Source organism: Euprymna scolopes, chromosome 1 (assembly GCF_053919585.1).
Source record: "Euprymna scolopes isolate OS-2025 chromosome 1, ASM5391958v1, whole genome shotgun sequence".
Taxonomy (NCBI): domain Eukaryota; kingdom Metazoa; phylum Mollusca; class Cephalopoda; order Sepiida; family Sepiolidae; genus Euprymna; species Euprymna scolopes.
This window is the reverse complement of record NC_136482.1, coordinates 118,317,107-118,333,118: the sequence shown is the minus strand read 5'-3', so window position 1 is coordinate 118,333,118 and position 16,012 is coordinate 118,317,107. Positions and strand designations below refer to the sequence as shown.

The window sequence follows — 16,012 nt, the reverse complement described above, 5'->3', positions numbered from 1 at the left end:
TTTTTAGTTTGGGACAATTTTTGCAAAGTAAATTTGTTAATTGATCTTTCAAAGATAAAGAGTTACTTTAAAAGAAAGGTAGATAAAAATTAAATGACAGTCATTTGGAAGATGAAAGGTGTAATCCTGATACATAAAATAACATATTTTCGTATAGATATATAAAATATATAGAAGATAACGTTTTACGTGTAAATTACATGAAATAATATTTTTAATATAATTATCGTGTTCCTAATTTGTACATGTTTGGATAAAATGTAATAAGATTGGAGTTAAATATATAATTTCAAAAATGAACAATACATGAGATAATTTACAATATTTCTTTACATGCAATATTTCTGGTGAAGGATGTTCCTCTTCTCTGGCCATGAGTAGATTCATTCTGAGGACAAATTTTCACTTTTACACTGTTCATAGATCTTGCTCGTAAGAAGCCTACATAAAGTTGTCCATGAGTAAAGCAATTTCGTGGTGGGTAGATCCCAACTTTATCGAATGTCTGCCCTTGAGCTTTATTAATGGTCATTGAATATGAAGGCGGACGGAAAATTGAGTCCTGTACAGAACAAATGTAATATTTGCTTCACTGGGATTAAGTTAAAGTCTTGGAATTAAAACTCGTGCCTTAGCATTAGATCCACTTATGATTGAAGCTAGAATAGTTTGCTTATGTAGCTCCAATACTTCTAAACGTGTTCCATTGCATAGGCATTGCGTTAATGACACGTTGCGAAGCAGTGTAATAATAGATCCAACTTTGAAATTAAGACGATGGCGAGGCATACCCGAAGGCGTAACTGAGTTTATGAATTCCATGGGATAATTATTAGCTTCATTTCGTTGCCTGCTGATACTGAATCTGTTTTGCTGTCAGTTGGTAGTCTTCGTAGAATATCTTCATTAACTTTCAAATAATCTCCATTTTTTGGTGACAAAATAAATCTACTTTACATTTCGTCTTGTGTACAATTATAAAATTGTCTGATACTAAAGAGTTATTGCATACACATTGTTCTGGAATATCGATCATGTCATGAGAAACATTATCAAGTGAACTATGAACTCGACGATTTCCAATTTGTAATAGCCATTGTGAGAAAACTTGTTCGTTTTCATACGTTCTCATATTCTCAGAGAGCTTCAGTTTATGAATATGGTGCCACATTGGAGACTTCTTTAAGTGTACATCCAATACTGCAGCAGGTGGAGCTCTAGCAACCACAGGCAGAATTTGGCTTAATTCTCCTCCTAATATAATGGCTTTACCAGCAAATATATATTACTGTTCATAACATCCTGTGAACAATTATCGATGGTATTCAATGCATATCGAGGGATCATTGACATCTCGTAAATAATGAAAACTGTTACCCCTCTAAAAATATTTGCTTGGTCAGAATTATGTGGAATATTGCATGAAAATGTCTCAGTCAAACGAAAAGGAAAGTTGAAGATACTGTGAAGCGTTTTTTTCCCATTTTTCAATAAAGTTACTGCAGTACCTGTCCAAGCAGAAGTACTAACAACCACATTTGTATCCATCAGGTAATTATGAATCATTTTAAATAGAAAAAAAATTACCAGAACCGCCGGGTGCATCCAGATAAAACAGTCGGTGCTTAGTCTCTAATCCTCTATCTATTGAATTTACAGCGTAAATGACACTATCAAAACATTTCTTTGCTCAATTTTTAGTACTTCAGGATTAACATTTTGAATTTCTTCCATATATTGAATGCCAGAAAAGCCATTGATTCGTTCTAGCAGGCCATGCATCGCACAATGCATGCTATTCTCATTCAGAATCATGTTTATGTGATGTAGAGCGATATTTTCTTCAATATTATTATTATGTTTGCGTAAAAGGTCCTCTATCATAAGGTGTTGTTATCATTCCATAATTGTAAATCATTTTCTGGTGTGTTGATTAAACAAATCATTGCAAACATGTTAAGAAGCTGCCGTGGCATTTGATATACAGTTGCCTCACTCAAATCCATTCGTAGTTCGTTATCATCTTCAAGCAGTTGTCATCGAATATAACCATTCTTTAAGGTCGGCAATTCTCCATCTCCTACAGTTTTCAAGTAATCAAAAGGAGTTGCACTTGGTACATGAAGAAGCAGCGTCCTTAAATGGAATTTCTCAGCATTTCTAGGACTGGCAGAATGCATTCTTGTTACAATCAGGTGTGACGTTGTCTTCTGGTCCAGGTGTTACTTTGCTTGTTGAATACATGATATTCAGGGATATCAATATATAGGAAGGCTCTTGCATCCACGTCACTTTGGTTAAGTTTTAACCATGCAGTTGATTGCGTGTCGCGTCGTTCTGCACGGACAGCAGCCTGTCTTTATTCAGCTGACCTATAATAAACTTGTTGCTAGATGGAGCGCCAGTCAATAAACTGTGTGTGCCTGTTCATACATTTTATGTTCTGACAAACGCCGAAATGCTTCAGGCGGGGATAAGTATCTACACGAAATATACTGCTTAATTTCATTATATTCATGTAAATTAGTTTCATTGTTATTTATATTTACTTCCATCATTGCGCACTTATGGCTTTTATAGGCATATTTGAAAGGATATTTCACACTTTTTACCGAGATAAACACTTCTACACTAATCAGTTTCTGAGTAAATATTTATTATATGGTACTACAAACCTGCAGTCAACCTCATGGCCACCCACTCTTACAGAATTTCCATTATTTCTGCGTCTATATAGAGGATATCTAGAAACATTTGTAATAGTCTCCTCCTGATACCTCAGAGGGGATTTCTTCTGGCACTCTCCCTCTACCATACAGATTGAGTTGGGATAAAATGTACAACAGCGTCCATGAATCATGAGTTTTTTTCACTAATTCTCTCAATTCTGGACAATTTTCTGGTGGTAATTCAGCTGAAATGTCAATCATTAATTCATGGAGATGTTGTTTAAAAACTCGTACCAACATATCAGGTCTGTTCTGTGCAGTTTCGTGCGGCTGTAAGTTTTCGATTACTTCTAGATATTTTGGATTGAAAGTATATGTTATGAATAAATCAGGCCTTCCATATTTCCAAACTATTGCAATTGCGTCTTGATAGCATTGTTGCATGTTTTGTGAGCTCTCTGTGAAGGATGATGGCAAAATGACATGTATTCCGGGATCTTCAGTTTCATTATCTTGCAAGTTTATCCACCAAACCAGAATATCCTGCAACTCTTAGGTATACTTGATTTTCTGCAGTGAATTGTAAGCGACAACCTTCTACTTTAACATAAGCATCAAATATATATATATAGCTTAAATAGTTTTTCACCACTGTTAATTGGGCTGAAGCCATTTCTTATCGATAGACGATATGCATAAAATTCCTGCATGGTAACCGTGTTACGAACTCTAGTGTGCCTATTTTCTACATGAGGAATGTTTATATGCTATCCAAATTCACCAAGAGGAAAGAAGAGAGTAAGCCATTGCTCCAAGATGGCAAGAGAGGTAAGATATCCTCTCTCGCTGTTGTCCTTCTGGGTTCACTATAATGTCATGATGGGCAGGAGGTGCTCCATTATCACCGACAAATATTACTGCAACTTCATCATTTGTTGGATTATTATATCTTCTCGCATCGGGGCCGGCAAGAAACTGCATGGTTATTTTTCTGGGGGTACATTTTTTAATGTGGTCCTCTGTTGCTCTTCAAGTTCGACAGTTCTCATGTGTTTATATGCCCCTACATGCTTGAGATATTTTCCAAAACTGAATGTAAGCAATCAGAATTTTGAGTAACATTTAACCTCAGATGTAATGCTTCATTTGTCTCAATTATATAGAGCTGCCCATATTTTCTTTCCTCATTTTCATTTGGATGAAAATATGTTGTATAATGATATATTTGTCCTTGCAATCGAAAACAATATGGACCATGTCTGGGGGTGACGTCACTGCAGCGCCGAAAGAAGCAAAGACAAAGGAGGAGTTATAATTCCTAATGTTTTATCTGAAGTTGGTTGAACCCCTGTCATTTCCTTCAAACACTTCCATTAGAATGACCGGATATTCTAGCAGGGGATCAAGTGAAACGTTTCCATTATGACAGCAATTCAGAGACTCTCTCTTGAATCGCAGAGCCTGGCAGTGTTCACAAATAACATTCATTGGGGCAATAGAGAATCTATCAGTATTTATAAATTGAACACTATTTGCATTCTTTCTTCCTATGTTATTTCTAGTTCTCTTATTTTCAAGATTCATCAAGCGTTCTCCTCCACTCATGTCATTTCTTCTAACTCTCATATGTTGTCTGTTGGTGCTTCATTGCTCTTGTTTTTCGTCCATTGCATTGTTCGCAACCGTTCTCTTGTTTGAGTGTTATACAATTCTCTTTCCTCTTCATTCATTTTAGTCATTCTTCTCTGCATTATTTCTCTACTACGATTATTATATGCATTTCTCTCCTCCTCGCTCATTTGACTCCTTGTTCCTCCCATTTGTTTTGTTTCTATTTCGTTGGACTTGTCTTTCATCCGCCGTGAACTTATTCCGCCTCCTATTTTTCCCTTTTCTGACTGACTGCCTTCGTTGCCTTCCTCGTTCGTCTATATTAAAAATAAACAGCCAGGGTAGGCGAAAATTGTTTAAACACACTTCAACAGGAAATGATAAGTGTAATATGTATCTAACTTAAAAAATAATGCTCTGTCAGCAAAGAAAACATTAAATTTGTCCAAAGTCCGCGAATCAAATCAAAGATAACCGTACTCGTCTGCTCCAAAATCTGTCAACTCGATTACTTAAAATGTGAATCAGTGGAACATTAAATAAAAAACGCACGATCAAAAATTGAAAGTTTTAAACAAAAGGCACACTTTGAGAAACAACTATAAAAATATTTTATTGAAAACAATGTGTTATTAAAAATAATTTAAAAAAATGAAGTGTCATTATATATATATATATATATATATATATATATATATATATATATTAGATATAATATTTAAAAAAATATTTTATGTACAAAATAGGTTTCGTTTCACTAATAATGTGTCGCTTTTTTAGTTTGTAAGGTCAAGGATTTTAATGAAATTTGGGGTTTCATAACTTTATAGTAGTAGTAACTATAATTACGAACCCCCTTTCTCTCTCTCTCTCTCTCTCTCTCGCTCAATAAACAAATGAAAAAAATTAAACAATGAAAATAAATTGGCTCCATTGTTTGTCTCCTATGACAGAGAGATTTGTTATTGATTTTATTACGGAATAACTTAAAATCAATTATTTCTTTACAACTTTTGAAAGACAAACCCCAAATTTTGTGTTCGTTAAAACAATGTTATAATAAAAATAGTTCATTTTTCTAAATAAATTATTATTTAATATATATATATATATATATATATATATATATATAGAGAGAGAGAGAGAGAGAGAGAGAGAGAGAGTATGGTTTCGTTTCGCTGTATCGCTTTTTTCATGAAAGTTGAGACTTGATAACATTGAAGTAGGAGTAATAATATATTACAAAAACCTCAGTCTCTCTCTTTCTCTCTCTCTGTCGCTCTCTCTCTCTGTCTTACTCTCTCTCTCTCTCGATAAATAAATGTAAAAAAATAAACAATGAAAAAAAAAAAAAAACATTTGCTCAATTTTTTTTGTCTCCGCCGCCAAAGAAATTTGTTATTGATTTTATTACGGAATAACTTTAAATAAATAATTTCTTGTATAAGATAAAACCCTAAATTTTATAGAATTAATAACAAATGTATCTGTGGGAACACTCGAATTGTATAGAACCCAGAACGTTCGTAAATGTGTATTCAGAAACTAATCCAGAATAATATCTCAACCAATCAAATTTGCCGGAAAATGTGACACGCAAAAGAACAGACACGCTATTGTATTAATATATAGATATTTATTAATATCTATAAGTCTTTTTTCGATTTTCTGATGGGATGATCATCTTCACTTACCATTTACGTGTTACTATATCTATGCAGATATTCCCCCTGAATAATACTTGCGTAATATTTTCATGAAAACTTAATAGTAAACGCAAGCCTCTTTCTCTCTCTCTCTCTCTCTCTCTCTCTGTATATATATATATAATATATATATATACATATATATGAATATACATATGAATATGTATACACATCTATATATATGCATGCACAAATGTGTGTATATATATATATATATGAATATACATATGAATAAGTATACACATCTATATATTTATATGCATGCACTAATGTGTGTATATATATATATATATATATATATATATATATATATATATATATATATATATATATATATATATATACTAGCAAAAGTACCCGTCGTTGACTGGGTTCAAAAAGAGTCTACAGAAAATGGACTCTGATTTATGAAAGTATCATAGGTTATGAAAAGGAAGGATTGTAAAGACATATCTTAAAATTTTGGGGTATCAAAGCCGAAGCAAAATATGCTGAAAGTAAAAATAAAACTGATAAACCCCATAATTTATTATACCATACCTGTTCACACTGAAACACTTACCACAATATTCTGTGCATCTATATTAAAAAAAAAACCTTGTTAAACTTTGTGACATATCTCCAGTCTATGGAGGTCAGGTCCAACGAACGCCCAATAATTTTATTATACCAGTATACTTACGCAGATATATACGAAAAGTCTTTATTAAAGTGTGTGCCTATTTCAATTCTATAGAGGTCAGGCGCGAACGCATACCCCACAATTTTGTTATACCATCCCTATTTAAGTTAAAACATACTTATCAAAGTACTATTATGTACATCTATATCAAAGACACTTTATAAACTTTTTTTTTTATTTTGATTTTTTTTTATTTCCATACTTTGTGGACCAGGCGCGAACGCAGACCCTACAATTTTGATGCACCACCGTTCTGCCAGATCAAACATACCCGTTCCCGTGTCTCGATACATATTCTATCATTTTATGTAATCAGTTTTTTTTAAATAATCAACCATATAGCAGCCTATTCGTGACCAGACACACACACACAGTTTATATATATATATATATATATATATATATATATATATATATATATATATATATATATATATATATATATATATATATATATATATAGTTCTCGGGTTTTGCCATACTTGCACAATTTTGCCTGCTAAATCTACTTAAGAAACCACAGTTGGATCGATAGGGGATCTCTTCCTAGAATTAAAGAGATTGGGAACATTGGGATTCCAAATTTTCAACAAATTTTTACAGTTCATATGTCTCTTTCACAGTCACATTTTCTAATAAGTGTTGAGTTTTCTGTTCATCACAACCAAAGTTATAATAAAATAACTCGTTTACAAAGTCTTTTAAATATGTAAAGAACGTAAGAGAGTGCTCATTTTTATTGCCTTTTTGTTGTCATTGCAACTCTTTTAACATTACCGGTTTAGAGACGATTTTCTTCTGATAGGCATTTGGATAAAATAGAAAATTTGTCGTTGTGACCTCTATAAATCATAGCGGCAATGCCGCTCACACTCCTTATTTGGTGCTTAAAGAGAAAGTTTCAAAAGTGCTATGGCTGATGCCCTTTCGCGAACGACGTCGACCATTAAATTCTGTTTCTCTTTTTTTCGTTAGGATTTTGTCTTTTTTTAATTGTGTATGTTATTTGAGTTTTTTATTTATCAAACTCAAGAATTCGGTAATAATTTATTTATGGATTGTTACCAATGATTATTATATTGAAAAATAATCAGAAAATATTACTTCAAAGCAAACCTGGAAAAATCATGAATTACATAGAGAATTGCATGAATGAAAAGTAAGATGTTTTTTGTTTTAAAAAAAAAAAAATTTAATTACATTTTCACCCCAAACAAGGCAAATTGCCACTTTGGTGTAGGGGACCACTATCAGGGGCAACAACTACTGGGGTACTATGAAGGGATTTGGGCAGCAAGGTGTCGGTTCACGTTACACTTTAACTTCTGCACGTCAGTACTGTTGGGGAAGCAGGGACCTGGAATTGAATTCAAGAGTCTAGCGGTTCTGGGGAAGAAAGTATTGGAGTAAAAATATCTTTTACATCTAGGGATCTCTACAGTGTGGGGGTGGGATTTAGCAGCCTGTCGGGTTTGTCGAGGGTGCTCACGTCGTGGGGGCACAAGTGATTGCAGTTCGTCAGAGCATTCACCACTAAAATACTTGTAGAAAAGGCAGAGGGATGCAACATTTCGTCGATGGGACAGAGGCTGAAGCTTAGATGCCAGTTCAGGGCCTATCAGGTTTGCGACTCTCTTTTGAACCTTGTCAAGGAGCGAGAGATTAGTAGCAGATGCACCAGCCCAGATGTGACAGCAATACTCCATACATGGGCGAATGGTGGCCTTATAGAGGTACAGGATGGATACTTTCGAGTGTTAGTAGTTTTCTAGCACGGTAGAGAGAACCCACCTTTCTTGCAGCGGCCCTGGCAATGCCTCCAATGTAATTGTTCCAACTCATGTTTCCTGTGAACGTTAGGCCAAGGAGTTTGAAAGATGGACTCTCAGATAAAGAGTCGTTGGCCATTGCTATGGGTGGTAGAGAGGGTTTCTTGTAATTATTGAATGAAACTAGTTTAGTCTTGGCAGCATTGAACGCGACCAACCACTTTTGTCCCCATTCCACTAAAGATTGGAGGTCTTCCTCTAGTGTTTGTCATTTCTTTAGAAATGTGTTCATTCGTCTTCCTGTCGTGCCTGCCATAGAGTGTAACGTCATCAGCATATATACCCATCTCAGAGGCAATGTTGTCGGGGAGGTCATTTATGAATATCAGGAACAATAGAGGTCCAAGGATAGAACCCTGGGGCACCCCCACATTTATAGTTAAGGTTAATATTAGGAAAGTAACAGAACCAGTTGTTAAAATAAGGAAAATTATTATATATAATTATAAATTATTATTATGAAGGAAAATTATTATATATATAAGGAAAATTATTATATATAATTATAAATTATTTGTAACTTAAAACATTCTTAATGCTGCCAAATGTTAAACTATATATATTTTTTATATTTCTTTCTATATCTTGTCTTTCTCGTTTCCAGATTTTTCAACTAGTATTTTTACATTATTAAGTTAAATCCTTACGATATTACTCTTGATGGTCACAGTGTTCTATGATATATATATATATATATGTGTATATATGAATATATATGTGTATATATGTATATATGAATATATATGTGTATATATGTATATATATATGCATATATGTATATATAACTAAATTTACTCACATAAAATTAATATACGAAATGATAGATTTATGCGTAAACTTGAAGTATTTACTTCAAAAGTGCTCAATATGTAGGTAGAGCTAGTTAGTAGTTTATAAAATATATATGGCGATTAAGTATCCAGGCTAAATAGAGCCTCAAAAAGACACTGGTCAACCAGAGGTCAAATAAGCCTTTGTTCGATAAATGCATGCTCATTGGCTGATAGGAAAGGCGCGGTGGATACTAGAAAGCTTATTGGCTAACTAAAATTTCAATAGAAGTTGCACAGCCACATAATTCGCGCATAAGACTGAAGAGTGGATGAAACGCGGAATATTCAGTGTAGCTTATTCGCCATATATTTTTTATTAATTACTAACATATATATATATATATATATATATATATATATATATACATATATATATATATTTCCGTATATATGTGATATATACACCAGGTTAAAGCTATTCAACAGTGATGCACACCTAATTTAACCAGGTTATTTATACGTATTTTTGCCAGCTTCCTTGGACCTCTACGGTTTTTGAAACGAGACCATGCTATCCCCGTGAAGTAAATAAAAGATCATGCTATCCCCGTGACCATGCTATCCCCGTGAAGTAAATAAAAGATTCTGTTTAAAATGCTGTTTAGATTTCGGAGCTCGACAGAAATATTACTGAGCTTGACAAAATATACGTAAAACAGGTCAGAACTTACACCGACTAAATATTCATGAAAATGGCACTTAAGACAAGAACTGGGTCCAATGATTCTCAATAATATGAATTAAACTATTGCAATTTCCGTAAATATTATCGTGTTCTTTCGGTGTTTGACATTGTAAATGAAATGGTGATCGATATATACCTAGTTAATGGATATTGTCCTACTATTTGTTCGATGGATTTGTCATGCAGCTTATGATCAATTTCTAATTGTTTACAGATTCGGACATGAGCTTTGCCTTGCTTGTAACATAAAAACTTGCAAATATATATGCATTAATTTTTTAATGGAAAATGGGATTGCTTTTTCACATGACGACCACCTATAAACACTTTATTTTCAATAGAAGGAAAATAAAAATTTAGTAAAAATATATAATTCATATATATAAGACAGGTTTTCAAATGCAATCTATATAATTTGACGTGAGAGTATTTTGAATTCTGACTCCCTGTAGCCAGTTTCGTAATTGCGTAATTCTAGTAACAGAATATTGCAAGATACCTGAAAAATACACGAGGGCAATAAGTATAATGTCTATAAAGAACCATAGAGAAACACAGATCAAAAAACATCATATAAATTGTTTTGTTGTCTTGCCAATATAATTATCAAACCATTATCGATTCTATGTAATTTGCTTCTATTGACGAATGCGACTTTTCTATATATTTTCAGATTAAATACTGTTTAATATTAATGCATTTGATTTGAAACTTTCAGGTAAGAGAATTTAATATTTTCATTAATATCTTTTAATTATTTTATAAATGTGAATAGCAGGTATGCTATAGAATTTGTCTTCATTAAACAGTTGCTATAATGAAATTATTGTAATATGTAGTTATTTGACCTATATATAGTTAGCGCTTAATTTGGGTGTGTACATGTACGTTCCAAGAATTACAGCCATCATTATTTAATATATATATATATATATATATATATATATATATATATATATATATATATATTCATACATTTCAATTTCATGCAACAATAATGTCATTGTTTATTGGCTGTTTTCATTGACACATTTTATATACGCAATTTGAACACTTTCCTTCTGAACTTTCGTTTTTACATTTATATTTCTTTTAAGTTTTCAAATTTCTCAAATCATCAAACATGTAATAAGTAAGTTTATAGTTGTTATATTCAACTTATCAGTACACATCCATTGAATGAAGGTCATTGTTTGTTATTGACTTTAATCTTTTTTTTATTCACACCTTATGCGTGTTTAAAAATGTTTCATAATAAAAGCATGTTTACAGAAATAGATGCACTGATAGCAATGCTTGTATGGTGGGTATTCCTTATACTGTAAATTTCATACTTTACGATTTTTGCTAATCGCATATAAATCATGAACAATCAAGCTAGCGCACTGATAATTAAATAAGTATTTTCTCCAAATAAATTTGTAAGTGATACATATTTTTGTATTTGCCTTCAGTATCTTCCATTCATCTTTTATGACGGTATGAGTTTCTGAATTCGTTTCGCAACTACGGCAGTTGATTAACACACACGTCGAACTTCTAATCACACTGATGCAGTTGATACACACTGTCATCGATCTTCTGAACATACTCCTTTTATTGTCCAAGCGTTCGTCATCAGACAATCGGCGGCCAGAAAAACAGTCACGTGAGGCCTGACCTCATCGCTCAATAATCTTACAAAACCACAGCCGCCATTTTTTTTATTTTTGTCCTCCCTGTAATCCTCCCAGCAGGTAAGACAACACGTGCAGACACGTGGTCGCTTTCTTCCTTAATTCTGTTCGACTTTACAGTTTCGTTCAGCGAATTTCCTGAATGATATTCTCATAAATATAATGTATCCATATCACTCAGTCTTTTTGATAATATATTTTACGAAGTGGGTCTATTTATAAAATCGTACTTACATATGTCATATATACTTTTTAAATGTAAGCACCTCTCAAATTTCAATAGGTGTAATAACTCCGTGGTGGTTTAAGTTCGAGTCATTAACGATTTTTCACATCAATTCATACGGACCAAGCGCATTCTTGTTCTCTGTATTACTTTACTTTTGGATTTTCCGTGTGGCTTCACGATTTCGACATGAATATTATTAAGCAAAACATGATTGCAAGAAATTGGTGGTAATTACATCGGTCGACACGGTATTTACATAACTTTTAATGTGAGAGCACTAGACACCATAATCAAAACACTAATAATAATGCATTATTAACGTTTCTACGTTATCAAATCATAAATGTTTCGAGAATAATTTACTATAACGTGCACTTACAAAATTAAATCAAGATAATTAAAAAATAAAGGCATGCGAACCAAATAACTTATTGTGTGAAAAATAATTAAGAGGAAACGAAATTTAGAATGTACACTCTTGTTTAGTTTTAGTTCTTCTAACAGCGACTTACTGGTGTCATATTTAAGTGTAGTTACAATATATAAAACGATACACCTGTAGTTCAACCACATAACTTTCACGTTTCAAGGGACATACTTCTATTACAAAATAAAATAATTATTGATATAACTATTGTAATAGCTTTGTATTGTATTCATAAGGAATTGATACAAACGAGTTTTGCTGTAAGAGTAAGTCTACAGATGTATACAGATATTATAAGATGTGATCACATTAAAAAGCAAAAGTAATGTGTTATCTGTAAGATTATTTATTAGTTCGTTTTGATATAGCAAAATATAGTGTGCGTACATGTTAGAACGTACACTTCTCATATATTTAATCTTTGTGTTTGATACACGGCTTTTGGAATATATAAAGAATTAAACTGTTATTTTCGTTATGGATTTTAAATTTGATCGCACAATGAAAATATATTATTTTTATATAGACATTGGTAAAGTATGCATGTTTTTATACATGCCTTTAAGCTACGCCATGACTTGTTATATTGTCCTTTAAGCTGCATTCGTCAATTTTGTTCTTTATTAAAGATTTCTGTAGTCAGGTGTATGTTGATATAGCGAATTTATTTAAATAATTTCTGACTTTTTATAAATAAGAGTTTTATTTATTTCGATATCTTTTAATTATTTATTAAATATTGGCTTAGAGCTTAATATTCTATTTCTATATAAACATATATGTATATAGAATAATATATCATTGCTATTTGAATTTCGACAAATCACTTTTGTTTGTGTACATACTTCTTGAATATATTACTCGAAATTAACCATATATATATATATATATATATATATATATATATATATATATATATATATGCATATGTATATATAACGCGGAAAGCATTTAAATATGTTTTCCACCAGACCCACATGTTGCCAAGGAGACAATATTGAAAATTAATCGGCATGTGCGGATCATCAGGCGTTTTTTTAAATCTGGGTCTCGACGGTTTCACGAATGTGCATGCGTGAACTAGTAACGTGATAGATTTCTCACGTTAACCTGGATTAGTTTTTAAAGACGAGTCACGCTGGCCTAATATTTATTTTAATTGATTCGTTGTTTTTAAGTTAAGGTTTCGCTCTCAGCTCGAGTATTGTAATTTTACTTGCAAGAAGTGAACTGTTTAGAAAAAACAAAACAAACTAGCACTTAGTGCACGTCAATTTTACATTTTTTTCAATTTCTATTTGAAGCAATTTTAGATTACGTTACGTATATACAATATATCTGTTTGTGTTTTCTGAGAATTTTTCATTAATTAAAATGAAATAATAAATTTGGTTAGTTTGGCAGTATGCTTGGGATCATTATCCAGCTGAAACACGAAATTGCTATTATGTCCCAACAAATTAGCAGATTTTTGGAGGTTTTTCTCAAAATCTTCCTGTACATACGTCCATTCATTCTACCATTAATGATTTCTAATTCAAAACACTCGCATAATACTATAATCGAACCACAGCCACACACTGTAAGAATGGTATTATTTTTGTTATGGGCGTCCCATTTTTACGCCATGCATGTGTTACTGTTTCTTTTTTCCAAGGATTCCGATTTTCGTTTCGGCTGACCAGGTTACATTGTTAAAAAATTCTTGGGTTTGTTTCCCCATATGTTATAACATATTTAAAACGTGTTTCAATAATGGAATTTTCTTGGGGACCTTGATGGAAAACCTGCACGAATTTGAACTCTACTGATTGTATCCTTGTTCATATTAATCCCAGCTTCTCTAAGGTCGGTTTAAATTTCTTCACAATTAATAAAATATTTATTCTTGTACCTTTCTGCAGTCCTACATAGATGTTTTTTTTTCCTTTTAATTTCCTTGGCTGACCATCTATTGAAGTATTTGCAACAGCTTCGCCAGGTTTTTTTTGCAAATTTCTAATAACGCTTCCAACTGTACAAAGTGGTAGATTTAGTTCCCTCAATATTATTCGATGGCCTTTTCCTTCACTTTGCTTATGTATGTTTTTTTTTACCAATGTCTATTGATATTTATGCATTTTTATGAATGAACTGGTAAACTCTGAAGGAGCGAGCAACAACTGGAAGACTTTTATGAAATTATTTTAATATAAAGCTCCCTGACTGGTCAGTGATAACTTGTTGGCATTATATAAACACGCTAAGCGCAGGCATTTAAATTAATTTCGAAAAAGATGTTTTCAGTGTATCCAATAATTTTGGGTTTGTTTATTCATATTTTTCCTAAAATATACCCTTTCTAAACTGTGATTTTGTAATTACTTCTAAAAAATATAATTAAAAATAGTAATAGGAATATACTGACCAAGTTTTAGGACAAATCTTGAACCCCAATCACTGTTATGAACCAAAATGTAAAGTACCACGTTTTTTTGCGCGACACTGAATACATATATATTCACACATATATACATGCATATATATATATATATATATATATAAGTATATTACATAAATTAACGCATATATATATGTATATACATATATATACCTGTATTCAAACATATATACATGTATATACATATGTATAAACATATGTACATATATACATGCATATATACATGTATATACATATATATACATATATAGATATATACATGTCCTTATATATACATATCAATGCATATATACGTCCATATAAATATATGTACAGATATATACACATCTATATACATATATACATACACATAAATATATATACATATATGTAAATATATATATATATATATATATATATATATATATATATATATATATATGTAGTAATGGGTGTGTATTTCAAACGCATGAAGATAGTGTATATATAAAGAGTGTAGCAATCAATATTTGAGGGGTTTTTAGATTGGTATCGTTTTTAATATTTTTTATTAGTAAAATCTTCAAAATATTAGCAAATGATAATAGATCGAAATACCTGCATTTGTTGATCGCTGCACTATTATCAATATATATATATATATATATATATATATATATATATATATATATATATCTCAATGCCGCTCTATGTGTATATATATGTATATATATACATATATCTATGCATATATCTATATATATACGTATACATATGTATATATATAAAAGTATACATATATATATATATAAAGTATACACATATAGCTATGTATATATATATCTATATATATATATCTATGTATATATATGTATATATATGTATATATATCTATGTATATATATATGTATATATGCATATATCTATGTATATATATGTATATATATGTATATATATATATCTATGTATATATATATATATGTATATATATATATCTATGTATCTATATATATATCTATATGTATATATATATGTATATATATGTGTGTATATATCTATATATATATATATATATGTATATATACATATCTATATATATATGTGTATATATCTATATATATATATATTTCTCTCTCTGTCTCTCTCTATATATATGTGTATATATCTATCTATATATATATGTGTCTATATATCTCTCTATATATGTATATATCTATATCTGTATGTATGTGTATATATCTATCTATATATATCTATATATATGTGT

General features: G+C 31.2%; 1 protein-coding gene across 6 annotated transcripts in view; it reads left to right on the top strand.

Moving 5' to 3' along the window:
* The window catches only part of LOC145267860 (uncharacterized), a 2,055,798-nt gene that overhangs the window by 1,336,585 nt on the left and 703,201 nt on the right, over nucleotides 1-16,012 (top strand). For 5 of the 6 annotated variants that reach the window (XM_080123344.1, XM_080123412.1, XM_080123594.1 and 2 more), the window contains one exon: nucleotides 10,689-10,733. The exons of the other annotated variant lie outside the window; for it this stretch is intronic. The gene's annotated coding sequence lies outside the window, so the exon portion shown is untranslated. The remainder of the gene's footprint in view (nucleotides 1-10,688; nucleotides 10,734-16,012) is intronic. 6 annotated transcript variants of the gene reach the window in all.